This window comes from Primulina eburnea, chromosome 13, assembly GCF_022965805.1.
Source record: "Primulina eburnea isolate SZY01 chromosome 13, ASM2296580v1, whole genome shotgun sequence".
Lineage (NCBI taxonomy): Eukaryota > Viridiplantae > Streptophyta > Magnoliopsida > Lamiales > Gesneriaceae > Primulina > Primulina eburnea.
This window is the reverse complement of record NC_133113.1, coordinates 14,451,276-14,474,356: the sequence shown is the minus strand read 5'-3', so window position 1 is coordinate 14,474,356 and position 23,081 is coordinate 14,451,276.

Here is a 23,081-nt window from a genome sequence, read left to right as displayed (position 1 = left end):
GTAAACAAAGTATAATCATATTCATATCTGAATACCACACTGATCATACATGCTTGAATACAATTCTGAAATCAAAGCATAAACAGGTAACAATATAAACAATAATCTAGTATGTGATTTTATTGGGAAACTCAAAATGATATCTCATTTGAGTTGTTTCCTCCCGAATATCACATGAATTATACCTTTGTCTTCCCGATCTGATGAAGAAGACGTCTCGAAGTCGAATTTGTCCATATCTGATCTGAAATGACAATAACCAATACACTGTATCAATGTGTAATCCAATTCACAATCTGTCTGGTCAATATCTGAATAAACTACAATCTGATTCATATCAACCATATCACAAGATAACAGAAACCAATACTGAATCTGATCAATCTGTACCAACTGATGTTTAGACGGCATAATACTACAGTCTTGTAACCCCGTTAGTCTTAACATCACAATTATAATACCAGACTTCGAAATCAATACTGATACAAATGATAATCTCAATATCTGTACACTCTGAATCAATAATAACACAATTCTGATATCAACTCTAAATCAAATCATTTCTGAAAATCATAAAAATTCCATAAACAGTCCGTTTCTAAATCTGACTTCAATTCTATAATATCTACGGCAGTATAAATACCATATCTGAATCATATTCAATTCTGACAACATCATAAAATCAAATCTTGTCTAAACGTAACAAAACTTACGTCCAGTTGTAGTCGGTGTTGATAGGAACACAGTACCGAAGTCGGATTCTAATTCGAACGGGCGGATTTCTCAGAAAAGGCGTAAGGATTATTCTTTATTCTTCCTCGACTTCTTCTCGTTCTTTGCTCCTGAATTCTGAAGAGTAACATATGTATATATTTGTATACATCCCACGTTGCATGCTGGAGAAACGTGTCACCCTTTTCAAATGCCGGCTGGCGCTCGGGCGGTAATAAAATTCCGCCCGGGCGCGAGCTCGGCGCTCGGGCGGTAAACATCTGCCGCCCGGGCGCGAGGAGTTCTGTCTCCGAGCTTCCCCATTGGCGCTCGGGCGGTCAAAAACTACCGCCCGGGCGCCACACTTTCTGCCCGAACAATAATTTGTGATGCATGGGCGCTCGGGCGGTGCTTTTCTACCGCTCGAGCGCCGAGGGTTCTGTCCAAATTCTTGTGTTACAATGCAACGACGCCCGGCCTCGTCATTTGAGTTCTTATGACTTCTATTACGTCAATTAATCAACATCTGATTAAAATGATTAAATCTCGGGCGTTACATTTCTCCCCCTCTTAGATCTGAGTTCGTCCTCGAACTCGCAAACAATCGATTCAGATATAACAGAAGAAATGTATACAGAGTTTAACATCCAAACTCATTTCACTAGCCGAATCAATCCCATATTACTGGCTATACAACACCTGTATACGCCAAATGTAATTTATCACAAAGCAATACCATCTGTAGTTATTATCCTATCTGTTTACTCCAATCAAAGACGTATTCTATCTTGGATTTCCAATACCAATTGTCATCATCTGACATTGGTTTCCTAAATCTATCTATTTTGAACTATCTTGATAACTATTGTCATACATCCAGCACTAGAGTTCTATCAATATCTTTCAATATCTGAGTACTAACGCTGACTACCTGTCAATCTGTAACAAGTCTGAGAGCAACAGCTTATGATATAACCTACCATAAGTGCAAACTTCGTCACACTCCCATCAATCTGATTATTTCTTTGACAGTGATCTCTGTCTTCTAGTTTTGTTTGTACATTATTTTATACAAACTACTAGATATGGATTGAACAATCTATCAATCACGATCATACCATATTCCCATCTGCAGAAAATGGTAGTAATTTCATTACAAAAGCTATAGAAATATACTCCCATTTTTATTCAGGAATATCCTAAGTCGGTAATAATCTCCTAATTCCTAGCTTTCTGACTTCTCTTGATAACGATTCAGGCATATCAGTACCATTTCTACCAATCTTATAACATAAATTGCTGTCCCAACTGATCTCATCTGTCTATACCAACATTATCTGTTCGAATATCATACCTTTTCAATCATTGGAATGAAAACTGAATCCCCTACGGTGCATTTCTGACACTACCTGAAAGTTCAGATTCGAACTATGCTGTAAAAGATCAGTTAATACATAAATAAATAAGAAATACCTACCTGGTATTCGGCTCTGACTATCAATACCAAAAGCTGTAACAATTTGAAACATTCTGATATAACACGATAATCGGTCTTATACAAAACACAAATTACATAGCTGTTATACTGATCTGATCGACAAAATACAGGTCTGAAAATACTGGTTATAATTCTGAACTGTTTACACTAATCTGCATCACATACTGACTCACAATAACAGTAATATCACATCAACTTCTGAATAGAAAGAACCTATACAGATCTAGTGAGTTTAAGAAAACTCATAACATAATAGATTCTAGCTGGCTGACCAATCTTCATACTGCCCAGATCAACTGCTATATCTCATCTGCAAATAGAATATACTCCCAACCAATATAAGATGTCTCAAATACTGATTTAGAATCATAACAATACTCAGCAGATATAAGGCAATATAAGAAGAAGAAAATCAGAAGAAGATAATCTGGTTCTGACATATCTGACATTCTGTTAATGCTGATATTTCTGATACCGCATAGTCTGAATGAACACCTGTATCAGTAACTGCATACCGGATTCATACCTGACCCATTGCTGTAGACAATAATCACAATTCTCGGAATATTTAACCCAGTCTTTAAATATTCAATATAAACAATCAGATGCTATGGATATATCCCGGAATCATAGATATAACAAGCATAATTTTTCAAAATACCCCTGGACACATAATCTGTTAATCTAAAAAAAACCAACTAAAATGTCTTCCAGAGAAATACACAATCAACTGGATTCCTTAGCCCATACTTTAATCTGTCACTTCTTTCTGTTCATTCTGATATAAAACACATCTGACATCTTATCTAGGCCAACACCAGTCAATTATTAGATTACTAGCCCATGTGTTACTGCTAGACTCGGTTTCAGTGGATCTACTGAATACATAAGGATACTATCTATTCCTTTCTGTACTCATCGAGTCAAAACAGTACAATGATCTAAGGAATTCTGAATTCTAGACCACATGCTACAATATTTCTGTACTTGTTTAGCAATACATATCCATACTGAAATCGAAATCATATAACACCAGTACATCATATCTAGCCCAATCCCGGTTTCCATCTAGTGTAGTATTTAACATATCACAGAAATCTCTGATATCAACATATTCCTCCAAACAGTAAGGAAATCAATACTAAAGCACAAACAGACCCCGTAAATATAGCATATCACCATGCTACTCAATCACAGATACTCATGATGAATGCATTAGTATATATCATTACATCTGCAGTATAATCATAAAGAATAGTACCTGTAGTAGTTTCTGGGTTTGTTTCTCATGCATTGCCCCCCGATGGTCCTGCTCCCCAGAATCTTTGGGAACCCTTCTGAGGACACACTCTAGCAAAATGCCCATGTTGTCCGCAGACATTGCATCTACCAGTCACTCCCTGGCACTGCTCGGTGGGATGTCTCCCTCCACACCTAGCGCAATAAACTCCAGTATAACTCGGACTGGAACCACTAGAACTGGAGGAACCACTGCCTAACTTCTTGAACTGTTTCTTCCGAGCTTTCAGTAAATCTTGTTTTCCACTCGTGCTGCCACGTTCAAATCTCGAAGGGGATTGTGGTGTCTGGGGTTGCTTCACACACAACCTCGCTAATTGTCGAATCAGACTCTCTTCTGCTCTCTTTGCTTTACTCAAGACATCAGCAAAATGATAGGGTCGCTGTAGATTCATGAAGGCAACTATCTCCGAATTCAATCCTCTAATGAATTGAGTCACTACAGCTTCATCATCCCTAGCCATATGAGGAGCAAAACATAACAGAGTAGAAAATTTAGCAGCATAATCATCAATCTTCAATTGACCTTGACTTAAATTCTCAAATTCTGCTTTCTTGTCTTCTCGGTACGAAGCGGAGAAAAATCTTTGATAGAATTCAGTCTTGAAGACTTCCCATGTGATCACAGTACCACGCAGTGCCAATACTCTGTTGATTGTAATCCACCAACTTCTGGCAGCCTCTTGTAATTGGTGAAATACCAATTTAACTCTTTGATCATCTGTACAATCCAGTAGATCAAACAATATCTCTATGTCCTCAACCCAGTGCTGACACGTTTCTGGCGTCTCTGTACCACTCAGAATCGGCGGCTGAAATAACTGAAATTCTACCAACTTGGTTTCCATCGGAGTCGCTGACATATCTATCTGCGGTTCTGGTATATATGGCTGCTCATACGAAGTACTGCCTGTTTCCACAATCCTTCGGGGAGGTACATCTGATTACCACACACATTAGTAACCCAATAATACAAATCTGTGCCAATCTTCCCTGATCATGATCATCTTACTGCTGATCATGAATCCGATCCGATTCATATTCAAGAATACATAATACCAATTTAAATCATATAATCAGGTAAGCATGTATCTTAAAGCAGTAACATATAGTCTCATGCTAGCATCACAATGTCAATCAACAAGAAAATCAATTTCATGCTAGCACAGACATGCAAGGAAAGAAAATTCATCTACCCCGCTCATTCTCTTCTAACTCCATCTAAGTCAACCTAAAAGATCTATCAGTTCTGACTATCTTAATCTAAAGATCTATTTCTAAAGGATCTTCGCTCTGATACCACCTGTTGTGGGGACCCGGACGCTAATCATCTTCTTAATCATAGTTGGGATTTAATTATCGGTTCCGATAAACAGGGTCTAAAAATTTTTCTTTTTGAAATGTAACTGCGGAAGGTAATGGAATCTAAACAATATACATATCTGTATAAAACTACAGTTCAGTAGAAAAGTACAATAATCTAGTCTAAGGTTCAACTACTAATTCAAGTAATAAAACCAAGTCTACTGTAAGTCCGGAATCACCACGCTAACTCGTCTTCTCTCATCGTCATCTTGACCCTGATCCAGCCCCACCTGTTGTCATGCACACATACAAAACAAGACAACAGCCGGATAACTCCGGTGATAAATAAATCCCAGTATAAAACATGGTAAACATGTATATACATAAAATAATTCATGAAACATGCTGTCACGAATAAAATCAAAATATTAGATTTCATAAGCTATGAAATCTAATCACAACAAGCATGTACTTCAACTCAGTTAAACATGCATATAACCAATCTAAAACATAAAAACATGCTAGCATAACTGGAAGCAATAACGATGGGTTCCATGATCTAGGAAGCCACATCCATATAATCATGCAGTCCTAATCAAATCATGTCTAGACTTGACTCGACTAAAACTCTAGGGATCCCGGTGTGAATAAGACGTCACTACCTACCCTCCAATCGGGGTAATGTACGTCTCATTCCTAGACTTCGGTCTGAACTGTATCAACGGCGGCAATAAGAGTAATACCTACTCCTATGCTGAGATACACCGAAACGTCTAGTAATTTGACAATGCCTGTCAAAGACTCTCCTATCTTAAATGCAATGAATATCAATATGTAAACAAAGTATAATCATATTCATATCTGAATACCACACTGATCATACATGCTTGAATACAATTCTGAAATCAAAGCATAAACAGGTAACAATATAAACAATAATCTAGTATGTGATTTTATTGGGAAACTCAAAATGATATCTCATTTGAGTTGTTTCCTCCCGAATATCACATGAATTATACCTTTGTCTTCCCGATCTGATGAAGAAGACGTCTCGAAGTCGAATTTGTCCATATCTGATCTGAAATGACAATAACCAATACACTGTATCAATGTGTAATCCAATTCACAATCTGTCTGGTCAATATCTGAATAAACTACAATCTGATTCATATCAACCATATCACAAGATAACAGAAACCAATACTGAATCTGATCAATCTGTACCAACTGATGTTTAGACGGCATAATACTACAGTCTTGTAACCCCGTTAGTCTTAACATCACAATTATAATACCAGACTTCGAAATCAATACTGATACAAATGATAATCTCAATATCTGTACACTCTGAATCAATAATAACACAATTCTGATATCAACTCTAAATCAAATCATTTCTGAAAATCATAAAAATTCCATAAACAGTCCGTTTCTAAATCTGACTTCAATTCTATAATATCTACGGCAGTATAAATACCATATCTGAATCATATTCAATTCTGACAACATCATAAAATCAAATCTTGTCTAAACGTAACAAAACTTACGTCCAGTTGTAGTCGGTGTTGATAGGAACACAGTACCGAAGTCGGATTCTAATTCGAACGGGCGGATTTCTCAGAAAAGGCGTAAGGATTATTCTTTATTCTTCCTCGACTTCTTCTCGTTCTTTGCTCCTGAATTCTGAAGAGTAACATATGTATATATTTGTATACATCCCACGTTGCATGCTGGAGAAACGTGTCACCCTTTTCAAATGCCGGCTGGCGCTCGGGCGGTAATAAAATTCCGCCCGGGCGCGAGCTCGGCGCTCGGGCGGTAAACATCTGCCGCCCGGGCGCGAGGAGTTCTGTCTCCGAGCTTCCCCATTGGCGCTCGGGCGGTCAAAAACTACCGCCCGGGCGCCACACTTTCTGCCCGAACAATAATTTGTGATGCATGGGCGCTCGGGCGGTGCTTTTCTACCGCTCGAGCGCCGAGGGTTCTGTCCAAATTCTTGTGTTACAATGCAACGACGCCCGGCCTCGTCATTTGAGTTCTTATGACTTCTATTACGTCAATTAATCAACATCTGATTAAAATGATTAAATCTCGGGCGTTACATGAACAGTACACCGCGGGGGCACTCCTCTAAGAGCGCGGGTGCACTCTTGCTACGGCAATGAACAAAACCAACGCATCTAAAATCGATCCGAAACTCTGAAACGAACAACCAACAACAACTAACACCTCAAGAACAATAATAACCAATAATACTATGGCCCAAAACACAACTCTAAACATCTAATCACATAACCCAAATAACATACGAAACTTAAATCGTACCGTACACCGGGCTCGGCTATTACAGTTGGCCCATATGCACCGGATGGAGGCGCGCATATGCGCGAGTTGTAATGCACCGAGACAGTAGGTCTCGCGCATATGCGCAGGACTAGGACACGCATATGCGCGAGTCATATAGAATGAAAAATCAACACTTGGTTTATCAATGCAACGTGTATGTATATATATATATATATATATAACCTTCCTTCCTCAGGAATGAAAAGGGGAGAAATGAGGAAGAAAGGAAAAGCATCAAGCTCCGTACGTAAAATTGTGAGTTACTTGAAATCTAACCGTCTGATTTTCAATCTGATTTTACTATCGTGTTCCTAGCAACGACAACTACCACAGGACGTAAGTTTTGTTACGTTTTGATATGATTTGAAATTATGATATTTCCAGAATCAGATACAATGGATATATGTTTTTCTTGCCATATCAGACATTGTATAATCGAAACCGGATCGAAGAACATATACCGTAAGAAATTATAATGAATTTTCAGAATTGATTTGATTGTGATTAGATTGAATTGATATCAGATTTGTGTTGTTATCGATTATGAGGTGTTGGGATTGATATCTGGTTGATATTGTATTGTTGGGTATATTGATATTATTTAGACTTGGATCAGATGAGTTGTTGATTCGTATATACTGATATTGTATTGCCGGTATTGCGAGATTGTATAGAGTTGAGATTATGATCTGTTATTGTTAAGATTATGGGTTGTACTGATATTGATTATGAGTTGTGGTATTATATCTGTGATGTTGAGATTGACAGGATTATCAAGACTGTATGGTTATGCCGTCGAAACATCAGTAGATTGACTTTGATCAGATTTAGTATTGATTAAGATTGTATCATGACATCGTTGATATTGATCACATTATGTCTTGATTTGCGTATTGATTAGAACAAGTCTTGAATTGAGTTGTACATTGACACAGTCTATTCGATATTGTCATTTCAGATTTGATTTGGACAGATTTGACTTCGAGACTTCGACTTCGTCAGATCGAGAAGAAAAAGGTATAAGTCGATATGATACCGAGAGATCGACTCGAGTACGATATACTTGAGTTTCCCTAAATCACATACTTATTGTTATTATGTGTATTGATTTGAGTTGATATGCTTATTCTATTTATTTATGGGAAGCAGGTTTTAGACGAGTATTAGACGAGTGATCTTGTAACATAAGTGCCGATAGTGATGGAATTGTCACTGGAACATTGCATATTGTGACAAGATAGTGAGTTGGCGATAATGCCAAAGTCTGTGACGGATAGGTCAAGACACCGGATTTTTGGTTATATCGAAGTGGTTAGAATTGGAATTTCTTCTATTACTGAAGTTTGATATAGGAATGCCAACGTCTGGAAACCGAGATCTCTAGACTAGGATTGAGTCTAGTCAGAGACATGGAGTCACGAGTCTGATTAATGATTTTATATTGATTATGTTTCAGATTTTGATATATGTTATTGATATTTATTTCATGTTGTTATATTTGTTTATATGAAATGCATGTATACACGATTTATACTTGGATTGTAATTCTCACCGGAGTTATCCGGCTGTTGTCGTGTTTGTATGTGTGCATGACAACAGGTGAGACAAGATCACGGTCGAGGAAATGACGAGAGATCATGATTAGAGTGGAGACCACGGATTTTGACGTTGCTGTTGATAAGATTCAGCACTTGAATAGTTGTTGAACCTTAGTTTGAGTTGGTGTTTATTGTGCAAAACTTGTACTGTTATACTGACATGTATATTAGAAAGTATTCCATTACGTTCCGCATTGAATATTGTATTTTATAATTTAAAAAGGAAAAAAAAAATTAGACCATGTTTATTATAATTGATTGAATGGTCCCAATGATGATTAAGAACATGATTAGCGTCCGGATCCCCACACTAATTTAGTTCTTAATCATTTTTGGGAATAATTAGATCAATTAATAAACATGGCCTTTTTTTTTCAAAATACAAAAGCGGAAACATAACGTAATCAGTTTAATATACATGTCAATATAAAAGTACAAGTCTTGTACTAAATCTCTTGATCTCAACTTAGGGTTCAACAACTATACATCAAGTGCTAAATCCTATTCTGCGTCTGGGTACAAATCTCCATGCTAACGTATAATCTCTCATCTTCATCTTCACCCTGAACCTGTCCCACCTGTTGTCATGTACACATACAAACATGACAACAGCCGGATAACTTCGGTGAGAAATATATCCCAGTATAAATCATGTATACATGCAGTAATATAAACATATATACAAGCATGAATTAAATATCCATAACATGTATCAAATCTGAAAGACAAGAATCGATATAAACTTGTAAATCAACTCTGATTCACAATCTGACTCATAAACTTTGACCCGACTCTTTCCTAATCTAGGGATCCCGATCTGAATAAGAACGCAACAATCTCCCACCTACTCTCCCAATCGTGGTGGCGGTACGTTCTTATTACGGACTTTGGTCCTGTCTATATCTAACCAGCCGATAGAAGTTGCTCTACTCCTATGCCACATCAGTATGACCAAACGTCCGGTGTCTTGGCATATCCTGCCAAATACTTGGCATATCCTGCCAATTTGGCATCTCCGCCAAAGACTAGGCATGTCCGCCCAACACTAGGCATATCAGCCCAAAGACTAGGCATATCCGCCTATACTCTACACATAACATATGCTTAACTATAATTCAATAGAATAAACATAACAATCTCAAATATTGCAACATATCGAGGCAATGACAGTTCAGTATGTGATTTTGGGAAACTCAAGTTAAATCAAACTCGAGTTGTGCAATCCCGAATCAACATTCATTTATACCTTTCTCTTCTCGGTCTGACGAAGTCGAAGTCTCGAATTCAAATCTGTACACACTCAATCTGGCAATGACAATATCGAATAACACAATATCCATATACTGCTCAAATCAATACTGGATATAATCAGAACTCAATCAAATTTTGTTTCAACGGCATAACTGTAAAATCTCGAAATACCGGCAATACTATATTGGTATATACAAATCAACAACTCATCTGATCCAAATCTGAATAATATCAATATACCCAGCAGTAACATATCAATTAGATATCGATTCCAACATCTCATCACCAATAACAATACAAATCTGATATCAAATCTCAATCAAATCAACTCTAAAAATCATAACAATTCTATATGGTATCTGTTCTTCAATCTGGTTTCGATTATGCGATGTCTACTATGTCAGGAACACCATATATCAATCATATCTAATTCTGTCAATATCATAATTTCAAATCATATTAAAACATAAGAATACTTACGTCATGTCGAAGTCTGTAACAAGAGGATCATTGTACTGAAATCGGATAAAAATTCTGACGGACAGATTTCTCGCAACACTCAAATTTCTATCGTGAAAGATGTAAACTTCCGAAGGTTCCTCCATGCTTTCCTTTTGTTTATCAGCTTAAGGAATTAAAGTGTGTATATATATATATATATATATATATATATATATATATATATATATATATATATATATCAATGCATGCCTAAGAAATGTGGCTCACACCTTGAAGCAACATGTCTCGCGCATATGCGTGACCTCAACCGGCGCATATGCGCGAGACCTACTGTCTCGGTGCACAAACACTCGCACAGATGCGCGCCCCCAGCCGCTCATGTGCGCGCAATGTTCTGCTCCAGGTGTGAGCCACATATACTCAAAGACAAAGAGTTGACTTTGAGGAAATATTTTCTCCCATTGCAATGTTCAAGTCCATCAGGATTTTGCTAGCCATAGCTGTATATATGACTATGAGGTATGGCAGATGAATGTCAAGAAAGTCTTTCTTAATGGGGATATTAAGGAAGAGATTTACATGTCTCAACCTGAAGGGTTTACATCTGTCGAAGTGAGAATATGGTATGCAAAATTCAAAGATCTATTTATGGTCTAAAGCAGGCATCTAGGAGTTGGAAACTTAGATTCGATAGTACAATCAAAGAGTTTGGTTTTACTAAGAATTCTGAGGAACCCTGTGTGTATAATAAGGTCAATGGGAGTGATATGACATTCCTGTTGTTGTATGTTGATTACCTTCTACTCATTGGGAATGATGTAGGAATGTTGCAATCAACTAAAATATGGTTAGCGAGTAAGTTCTCGATGCAGGACTTGGGTGAAACATCTTTTGTATTGGGAATACAGATCTATAAAGATATATCAAAAAGATTGCTTGGTCTCACCCAGTCCACATACATTGATACCATCGTGAAGCGGTGCTCGATGGATGAGTCCAAGAGAGGACATCTACCAATGTGTCATGGCGTGTCCTTATCCAAGTCTATGTTTCCGAAGACTGATGCAGAGATAGCGGCGATGACAAGCATTCTTTATGCATTTGCGATTGGTAGCATCATGTATGGGATAATATCTACACGTCCTAACGTGGCTTTTGCACTAAGTGTAGTGAGTAAATATCAATCGAACCCTGGTCTTCCTCATTGGAAAGCTGTGAAAGACATCCTCAAGTATTTGAGAAGGACCAATAAACTGTTCTTGGTCTATGGGGGTGGAGAACTGAAATTGAAAGGCTATACCGACTCTAGCTTTCAAAGCGATATCGATGACTCGAAGTCAACCTCTAGATTCATATTCATGATCAATGGTGCTGCTGTCTTTTGGAAGAGTTCCAAGCAAGATAGTACAATGGATTCCACCACTGAGGCAGAATATATTTCTGCATCAGCTGCAGAAAAGGAGGCTGTTTGGATAAAGAATTTCGTCTAAGATTTGGGCGTCATTCCTAATGGATTTGCTCTTGTCCCGGTGTTTTGTGACAACACGGGAGCCATTGCTCAAGCAAAGGATCTAAGGTCTCATCAGAAGTTCAAACATGTATTGAGAAAGTACCACATCCTCCGAGAGATTGTGGAAAGAGAAGATGTCTCGATTGACAAAGTCAGCTCCGCAGATAATGTTGCGGATCCGCTAACTAAGCCTTTACCTGGACCATTATTCGAGAAGCATTGCGAATCGATGGGTTTGAAGCATATGGGTAGTTGTCTCTAGTGCAAGTGGGAGATTGTTAGAGTAGGTGCACGTCGAGCCAAGTGTTGGCCGAGTGTTCACAATGAAACTCTTTGTATAAACAGTTTTATTTTAATAATATTTGAAATTATTGTTTTGGCACTTCTTTATCTGTATACTCATGCATGTTGCATAGATAAAGTCCTTGAATATACAAATAGTAGAAAGAATATGAGATGATCATATGATGAGTATCATGAAACTCATATTTGGAATATTGTATATTTTAACCGTTCCTAGTCGATTCAGCCGCCGCTAAGAAGGATATAGGCCGCTCGAGTTCGAGACTAGTATCTGCGATGTGAGTACCATGTTTCATTGGTAGGGAACACTGTGATGTCCGAACATGCAGATAGGTTCTCCTTGTAGAGTGAACTGAACAACCCTCCATAAAGGACTTTCCAAGTGGTTCTCACTTATCGAGTGGAAACGTCCTAGTTTATGGTTGTGCACCAATAGTCTTTATGACCCGAGAAAACGTTGAGACTCTATATGCTAGCATTGCACTTTGACTTGTTTACCGACTCTCATGAGGTCTTCAGGTGGCAAGGTTGGGTGTTTTGTCGAAACATATAGGAGTCGATGCATTGTATTCGGGGATTCACCGCTTACCTTCAGGTATGGATATCCTATGTGGTCACATGTATATGTAGTTTTAAATCTCTGATCAGAGTATGGTGGTTGTGGGGACCCGGACGCTAATCATGTTCTTAATCAGTTTCTGGGACTAATTAATTAATTATAAAATAGGGTCTAAAATTTTTTTTTCTTTTAATATACAAAGCGGAAACGTAATGTAATTTACTCAAATTACATATTAAACATGAACACACAAATCTTGTGTTATCTACATACTATACATATCTGTATAATACTACAATTCAGTATAAAGGTACAATAATGTACAACAGTCTGTTTAACTAACTAAGGTTCAACTACTAAAGTTCATGTAATAAAACCTATCTAGATCCAAGTCCGGAATCACCACGCTATCTGTCTTCTCTCATTCTCTTCGTGACCCTGAATCAGCCCCACCTGTTGTCATGCACACATACAAAACAAGACAACAGCCGAATAACTCCGGTGAGATATGAATATCCCAGTATAAACAATGTATACATGCAATCATATAAAAGCATATACGAAAGCATATAAGAATTATTCATAACATGTCTCAAATCAGAAACATAAATCCATATCAAACATTCAATAATCATGAATGGTATAAACAATGTAAATCAACATGTCATATCAGACTCGACTCAACCGACACGTCGTCTCAGACTCGACTCAACTGACGCGTCGTCTCAGACTCGACTCAACTCTATCCTAGGGATCCCGATGTCTAAATAATGATAATATACCGAATCTCAGTCGATAGGAATGACTCAATCCCTAAACGGCATCGATATAATTCATATATTCAGTGTCTGGGCGAATCAGCCGCAGAATTGACGAATCAGTCAAGAATTAGGCGAATCAGCCAATAACCAGACGAATCAGCCTGTAATTAAGCGAATCAGCTTAAGTTTAGACGAATCAGTCAAAATATAGCGAATCAGCTATAATTAGGCGAATCAGCCAATAAATAGACGAATCAGTCTATAACCAGACGAATCAGCCGGTGACTAGGCGAATCAGCCTATGACTCACGACTCAGTAATCAATACATGCATTCAGTATCTAAACCATTCAGTCAATGACTAGCGAATCAGTAGTCATCTCATGCAGTAGCTATAATCAATAGGCTACAAATATCAATCTTATCATACAGTAGCTATAAATCAATAAACTACAATCATAAGTCTTATCAATTGCAAATATCAATGCAATAAATAAAAGTATGTGATTTAGGGAGACTCGAGTCAAACCTCACTCGAGTTGTGCAATGCCAACTCAACATTAATTTATACCTGTCCTTCTGTTATTCTGACTCTGTCGAAGTCTCGAATCCCAAGCCTATCAATACTCAATCTGATAATAACGATATCGAGGGTATAATATCAATACACCATTCAATCAATACTGGATATAATCAGAATTCAATCAAATTCTGTTTCAACGACATCACGTCATAATTTCAATATATCCAGCAATACCATATCAGTCAGATATCAACTCTAATATCTCAGAATCGATAACAACTCAATTCTGATATCAATTCTCAATCAATTCAACTCTAAAAATCATAACAATTTCATATGGTATTTGTTCCTCAATCCGGTTTCGATTATACGATGTCTAACATGCCAAGAACATCATATATGAATCATATCAGATTCTGACAATACCATATTTTCAAAACATATCAAAACGTAGCAAAACTTACGTCCAGTTGTATCCTACGTCGATAGGAACACAGTACCGCAGTCAGATTCAAAATTGGACGGACGGATTTCTCGCAAATCACAAATCTATGCGTCGAACCCTTTCTTTCCCTCTTGCCTCGTTTTCCTTCGTTTCTGAAGAATTTTCGTTTGTATGTATATATATATATACATTGCATGATATAAGGGCAAGTGGAATTGTGCATGTTCTGCACGTTTCTCGCTAGGGCGGTCAAAACCTACCGCTAGGGCGAGTCAGTTTCGGTCGAGATCCTCGGCTGAACATCTCCTGTCGCTCGGGCGGTCAAAAGTTGCTCGCTAGGGCGAAGAACTCTCGGCCCTCACAATTATACATGCGCGCTCGGGCGGTGCTTTTCTGCCGCTCGGGCGCGAGATGTTCAACCTAACATCTTGAGATGTTCGGTTCAACATCTTGGCTTAACATAAACCAACGCCCGGCTTCGTCATTTGAGTTCCTATGACTTTCATTACGTCAATTAATCAACGTGTGATTAATTGGCCCTGTTTCAAGTTTGCAAATTCGGCTCCCTTGTCCTTCCTATACGATACTGGGAAGAACCGCAGATAAAATTCAGTCTTAAACACATTCCAGGTAATGGCCGTACCTGGTTGTTCCAATGCCCGTTTCGTCGTGATCCACCAGTGTTTAGCAACGTCATGCAATTGGTGTATTACCAGTTTTGCCCTCTTTTCCTCAGTATACTCCAAAGAGTCAAACAGTGATTCAATGTCGTCCAGCCAACTTTCACATTCCACGGAGTTCTCCGTTCCTTTCAAAGTCGGTGGATGAAATGACTGAAACCGTTTCAGCAATTTCTCCATTGCTGTAGGTGTCACATCCATGGGAGGATTCGAGGTACTCCCCTGTTCTGGCAATCTCCTCGGAGGCATATCTGAATTCAAAAGGGGTTATCAATCCCAACAATAATCCTGTTTCAAGCCTCCCTGGATCATCTTACAGCTGATCCATTCCAATAATACACAATACCATATCAATAACAGATAAGTCAGGTAACATGTATTAAAGCAGTAAACATGCTAGCAATCAAAAGCAAGGAAAGAAAATCTCATTCTACCCCGCTCACTAGCTGCTATCTTAATCTCAAGGATCTATCGCTCTGATACCACTTGTTGTGGGGACCCGGACGCTAAACAAGTTCTTAATCATAATTGAGACTAATTAATCAATTAAAACCAGGGTCTAAAATTTTTTTTTAAAATGCGGAACGTAGTGAAATCAAACTAATATACATATCAGTATATATAACATACAAGTCCTGTATCACAAACATTTATTCAAACTAGGGTTTAACAACTACTATCAAGTGTTCAACCCTATCTCTAGTCCAAGTCCGGTGCCACCACTCTAACCATGATCTCTCTTCATCTCCTCGACCCTGGACCTGTCCCACCTGTTGTCAAGTACACATACAGACAAGACAACAGCCGGATAACTCCGGTGAGAATAAATCCCAGTATAAATCAATGAAACATGCAATCATATAAATAAATATAAAGCATGTAATCAGGTAACATGAATATGTATCATAATCCGAAACATAAACAATACTCGTAGCTACATCATTTAAGACTAGACTCAATCCTAGTCTAGGGATCCCGGTTTCCGGATGTGGTATTCCTATATCGAATTCCGTAAAGGATGGAACCATAATTTCTATTACTCGATATAACCAGTGCCCCGGTATTCCTATATCGAATTCCGTAATAGAAGAATTTCAACCACTTTACTCGATATAACCAAATATGGTGTTCCTATATCGAATTCCGTAATGGATTCCATTACTCGATATAACCATACATCCAGTGTCCTGACCTATCCGTCATGGACTGTAGCTCTATCGCTAATATCCTATCTTGAGACATCGTGCAATGTGCCGTGGCGATACCACCACTATCCGGCACTTCTGTCACAAGATAACTAGTCTAATACCTGTCATCTAATTTCAAGAGAACAAGTACATCAATCAATGTAATGCAAATATCCATGCAATAAAATAAAGTATGTGATTTAGGGAAACCCAAGTCTAAACCGACTCAAGTCCATCTCCCAATACCACATTGACTTATACCTTCCGTTGCAGTCTCGGTTTCCTGCGCAGTCGAAGTCCTGAATTCACAGTCTGTCTGGTAATGACAATATGAATAATCTCATATCAATATACCACTCGAATCAATAACAATCTAATAATTCTCGATTTAATTCAAAATCAACGGCATAACGGTACAATCTCCATATTCCCGTCAATACCATATCACCAGATAACAGTTACAGTCCATAACTCATATCCAATACAATCTATACTCAATCTATAATCCAAATCTGTCCGGTATAATTCCATATACCCTAAAAATTCATAACAGTTCCATAATCAGTCCGTTTCTAAATCTGACTTCGATTCTATGATGTCTAATATGTCAAGAACAACATATATGAGTTCCATTCAATTCTGACAATAGCATAATTTCAAAGCATGTCAAAACGTAGCAAAACTTACGTCAAAGTGTAGCCTACGTCGCTAGGAACTCGGTACCGAAGTCGGATTTCAAATCATACGGACGGATTGATCACACGATTGAATTCTAAATTCAAAAGCTATTTTCCTTCCTCAGCTTCGTTTCCTTTCTTCTGAGGAAGTTTTGCATGTATATATATATATATATACCATCTCGCACCTGCCTAAGCCAAGTGGCTTATTTTTCGCAGCGCACGTCTCTCGCTCGGGCGGACATAAATTTCCGCCCGGGCGAGCAACTCTCGGCCCTCCTGCGCGATTCAGTCTCGCTCGGGCGGACAAAAACTTCCGCCCGGGCGAGCTACTTTCGGCCCACATCTTGACTCTTCCTATTTCTTGGTCCAATTTGATCTTGGAATGGCCCGGCTATTATCATCTTAATTCATACTCAATAAACTCAGATTAACATGATATAAAATTTCGGGCATTACATTTCTCCCCCCCTAAGATACGATTTCGTCCTCGAAATCACAGGCATTTTATTCGTATCAACAAGGAGTATATATACAAAACTGTATACACTTTACATTAGTGAAATAATGCTGGGAATTCCTGTCTCATATCTGATTCAGTCTACCACGTGGCTTCTTCAACCCCATGACGAGTCCATTGAACTTTCACCATTGGAATCGTCTTTATCCTGAGCTGTTTTTCTTTACGATCGATAATCCAAATCGGTTTCTCGACATAACTCAATGTCTCATCCAGCTCAGTCTCGTCTGGTTGAATAACATGGGAATCATCAGGGAGATATTTCCGCAGCATTGATACATGAAAAACATCATGTATTCCAGATAATGAAGGCGGCAATGCTAGTCGATAGGCACGATCTCCTATCTTTTCAAGAATCTCATAAGGACCAACATATCGAGGAGACAATTTCCCTTTCTTGCCGAATCTGACAACACCTCTGAAAGGAGAAATCTTCAGGAATACTCGGTCTCCTACTTCAAATACCAACGGTCGTCGTCTGAGGTTGGCATATTTGGCTTGTCTGTCCTGAGCTGCCTTCATTTTCTTCTGAATCAACTTTACTTTTTCATTCATATCTCTGATCATGTCAGGTCCAGTCTCAGGAACTTCAGAGATATCATCCCAATACAACGGGGATCTGCATTTCTTTCCGTACAACGCTTCAAAAGGAGCCATCTCAATACTCGTCTGATAGCTATTGTTGTACGAAAATTCACAAAGTGGCAATGCATCTTGCCAGTTAGTACTGAAATCAAGCACTACAGCTCTCAGCATATCTTCCAATGTCTGGATCGTACGTTCTGATTGTCCATCAGTCTGTGGATGATATGCGGTACTCAAATGAAACTTCGTACCGAGAGCTTGCTGCAAACTCTGCCAGAAGTGCGAAGTAAATCGAGGATCACGGTCTGAAACAATCGACTTTGGCACTCCATGCAATCTAATCACTTCTCGGACATAGATATCGGCCATCTGATCATATCTATACGTCATCTTGTATGGAATAAAACATGCAGATTTGGTCAGTCGATCAATCACGACCCAAATCGCATCACAACCTCGGGAGGATCTCGGCAACTGTGTTACAAAATCCATGGAAATGTGATCCCATTTCCATTCAGGAATGGACAAACTCTGTAACAATCCTCCTGGTTTCTTTCTTTCAGCCTTCACCTGTTGGCAATTCAGACACTTGGCTACAAATTCAGTCACATCAGATTTCATTTGTTTCCACCAATACTGTGTCTTTAAATCATTGTACATTTTCCTACCACCAGGATGAATGCTAAACCGACTGTTGTGCGCTTCTGTCATTATTTGCTGTCTCAATTCCGAAACATTCGGCACAACAAGGCGATTATTCACATACAAAATACCATTTTGAACCTGATATTCTGATCGATGTCCAGCTCTGACCAAAGCAATCGACTTTTGTACATTCTGATCAATTTTCTGCGCCTCTTTGATTCTCAATATCAATTCTGGTTCAGCTCGAATTGCATATAATCTTAGAGGCTGACAATCTGTTTCAAATATTAATCCAGAAAAACAGCAGTCTTCAATCAAATTTGATACACCTATGGTCGATAAGGATAGTACACATACCTTTCGACTCAGCGCATCTGCTGCTGCATTGGACTTTCCTGGATAGTATTTAATCTCACAATCAAAGTCTTTCAGTAAATCCAGCCATCTCCGCTGTCTCATATTCAGCTCTGATTGTGAAAATAGATATTTCAAGCTTTTGTGATCAGAATATATCTCAAATTTTTCCCCGTACAGATAATGTCGCCATATCTTCAATGCAAAGACTATGGCTGCCAATTCAAGATCATGAATTGGGTAACGAGTTTCATGTGGTTTCAATTGTCTAGAGGCATAGGCAATGACATGCCCTCGCTGCATCAAAACACAACCCAATCCTCGGTGAGATGCATCACAATAAACAACAAATCCACCAGTGCCTGATGGAATCGTCAACACCGGCGCACTGGTCAGTCTCTTTTTCAACTCAAGAAAACTGGATTCACATTCCTCAGACCAATGAAACGGCACATTCTTCTGAGTCAACTGTGTAATCGGTTTGGCAATACTCGAGAAATCTTTAATAAATCGTCGATAATATCCTGCCAAACCCATAAAACTACGAATTTCTGGTACAGATGTCGGTCTTGGCCAAGAAATCACTGCCTCAACCTTACTGCGATCAACTGATATACCATCTCCGGATATAATGTGACCCAAAAATATCACCTGTTTCAACCAGAACTTGCATTTCGACAATTTAGCATACAGCTTCTCAGCCCTCAAAATTCTCAACACAGTCCTCAGATGATTAGCATGCTCAATCATATTCTTTGAATAAATCAAGATATCATCAATGAATATGATAACAAAATCATCCAAATATTTCTGAAAGACGCGGTTCATCAATCCCATAAATACCGCCGGTGCATTTGTCAACGCAAAAGGCATGACAATAAATTCATAGTGTCCATACCTGGTTCTAAATGCAGTCTTTGAGATATCAGAGTCCCTGACTCTCAGTTGATGGTATCCCGATCTCAGATCGATCTTGGAATATACAGATGAACCCTGCAGCTGATCGAACAAATCATCAATACTAGGCAATGGATATTTATTCTTTACCGTTGCCTTGTTCAGCTGCCGGTAGTCGATACAAAGTCTCATCGACCCGTCTTTCTTCCTCACGAACAATACTGGAGCACCCCAAGGAGATACACTCGGTCTTATATATCCCTTGGCCAGTAAATCCTCCAACTGTTCTTTCAACTCCCTCAATTCGATGGGTGCCATCCGGTAAGGAGCCCTCGAAATCGGAACTGTTCCTGGCATCAATTCTATGCTGAAGTCTATCTCTCGAATCGGAGGCAATCCAGGAATCTCGTCTGGAAAGACATCAGCAAATTCGCACACCACTGGCAAATCCGCCAATGATGGGCTCTTTTTCAGTAAATCAACTGAATATACCAGGAATCCATCCGCTCCTTTCTGCAACAATCGAGTCATATTCATTGCAGATATCAAAGGGATTCTGGCTCGAGAACCTTTACCATAAAATTTCCACTCTTCAGCCCTCTCAGGTCTGAATCGAACTATCTTGTGGAAACAATCGACTGTAGCCCTGTACTTGGTCAATGTATCAATACCGATAATACAGTCAAAGTCAGATATCCCAAGCACAATACAGTCCAACTCAATCGTATGCCCATCATACTGCAGTTTACAAGATTTAACAGACTTCACTGCTATTAATCTTGTCCCTAACGGAGAAGATATCGACACTACCGTAGACAATGACTCAATAGGTAATGCACGACTCAATGCAAATCTCTCAGAAATAAAAGTGTGCGATGCACCAGTGTCAATCAGTACATATGCAGGATAACCAGAAATAAAACAGTTACCTGCCACGACATCATCAGGTGCATCCTGGGCTTGCTCTTCAGTCAAAGCAAACAATCGGGCCTGCTGTCTAGGAGGCTGGCTCGCGATCTGGCCCCCTCCTGGCCTCTGCTGTGACAGAGTAGACGGTACTGGCTGAAAAGTATGCACGACAGATGGTCGCCTACCGGTCTGAGTCCTTGATCCAGACGACTCAGCAGCCTGTGATCCCTGGGCACTCCTCTGGGGACACACTCGAGCAAAGTGTCCTTGCTGTCCACAAATACGACAGTTGCCAGTCACTCCTCGGCACTCCTCTGGCTCTGACCGGTCTGTCTAGAGCCACTCGAACTGGACGAGGTAGTCCCTGATTTCTTGAATTTCTTCCCTTTAGCTTTCAGGAAGTCTTTCTTCCCACTTCCACTGCCGCTCTCAAGTCGATGAAATGGTGGAGGCATCTGCGAGCTCGGGGCTGAAGGCACAAACGAAGCCTCTCTCTGTCTCATCAGGCCTGCCTCAGCTCCCTTGGCTCTGTTTAGGGCATCGGTGAAGTTGTTTGGCCTTCCGGTATTCACCAGGGTAAAGATTTCTGGATTCAGGCCATTTATGAACTGGTCTGCAACGGCCTCATCATGCTCAGCGACATGGGGAGCGAATCGAAGTAGTGTCGAGAACTTAGCCACATAATCCTCAATGTTTAATTGGCCCTGTTTCAAGTTTGCAAATTCGGCTCCCTTGTCCTTCCTATACGATACTGGGAAGAACCGCAGATAAAATTCAGTCTTAAACACATTCCAGGTAATGGCCGTACCTGGTTGTTCCAATGCCCGTTTCGTCGTGATCCACCAGTGTTTAGCAACGTCATGCAATTGGTGTATTACCAGTTTTGCCCTCTTTTCCTCAGTATACTCCAAAGAGTCAAACAGTGATTCAATGTCGTCCAGCCAACTTTCACATTCCACGGAGTTCTCCGTTCCTTTCAAAGTCGGTGGATGAAATGACTGAAACCGTTTCAACAATTTCTCCATTGCTGTAGGTGTCACATCCATGGGAGGATTCGAGGTACTCCCCTGTTCTGGCATTCTCCTCGGAGGCATATCTGAATTCAAAAGGGGTTAGCAATCCCAACAATAATCCTGTTTCAAGCCTCCCTGGATCATCTTACAGCTGATCCATTCCAATAATACACAATACCATATCAATAACAGATAAGTCAGGTAACATGTATTAAAGCAGTAAACATGCTAGCAATCAAAAGCAAGGAAAGAAAATCTCATTCTACCCCGCTCACTAGCTGCTATCTTAATCTCAAGGATCTATCGCTCTGATACCACCTGTTGTGGGGACCCGGACGCTAAACAAGTTCTTAATCATAATTGAGACTAATTAATCAATTAAAACCAGGGTCTAAATTTTTTTTTAAAATGCGGAACGTAGTGAAATCAAACTAATATACATATCAGTATATATAACATACAAGTCCTGTATCACAAATATTTATTCAAACTAGGGTTTAACAACTACTATCAAGTGTTCAACCCTATCTCTAGTCCAAGTCCGGTGCCACCACTCTAACCATGATCTCTCTTCATCTCCTCGACCCTGGACCTGTCCCACCTGTTGTCAAGTACACATACAGACAAGACAACAGCCGGATAACTCCGGTGAGAATAAATCCCAGTATAAATCAATGAAACATGCAATCATATAAATAAATATAAAGCATGTAATCAGGTAACATGAATATGTATCATAATCCGAAACATAAACAATACTCGTAGCTACATCATTTAAGACTAGACTCAATCCTAGTCTAGGGATCCCGGTTTCCGGATGTGGTATTCCTATATCGAATTCCGTAAAGGATGGAACCATAATTTCTATTACTCGATATAACCAGTGCCCCGGTATTCCTATATCGAATTCCGTAATAGAAGAATTCCAACCCCTTTACTCGATATAACCAAATATGGTGTTCCTATATCGAATTCCGTAATGGATTCCATTACTCGATATAACCATACATCCAGTGTCCTGACCTATCCGTCATGGACTGTAGC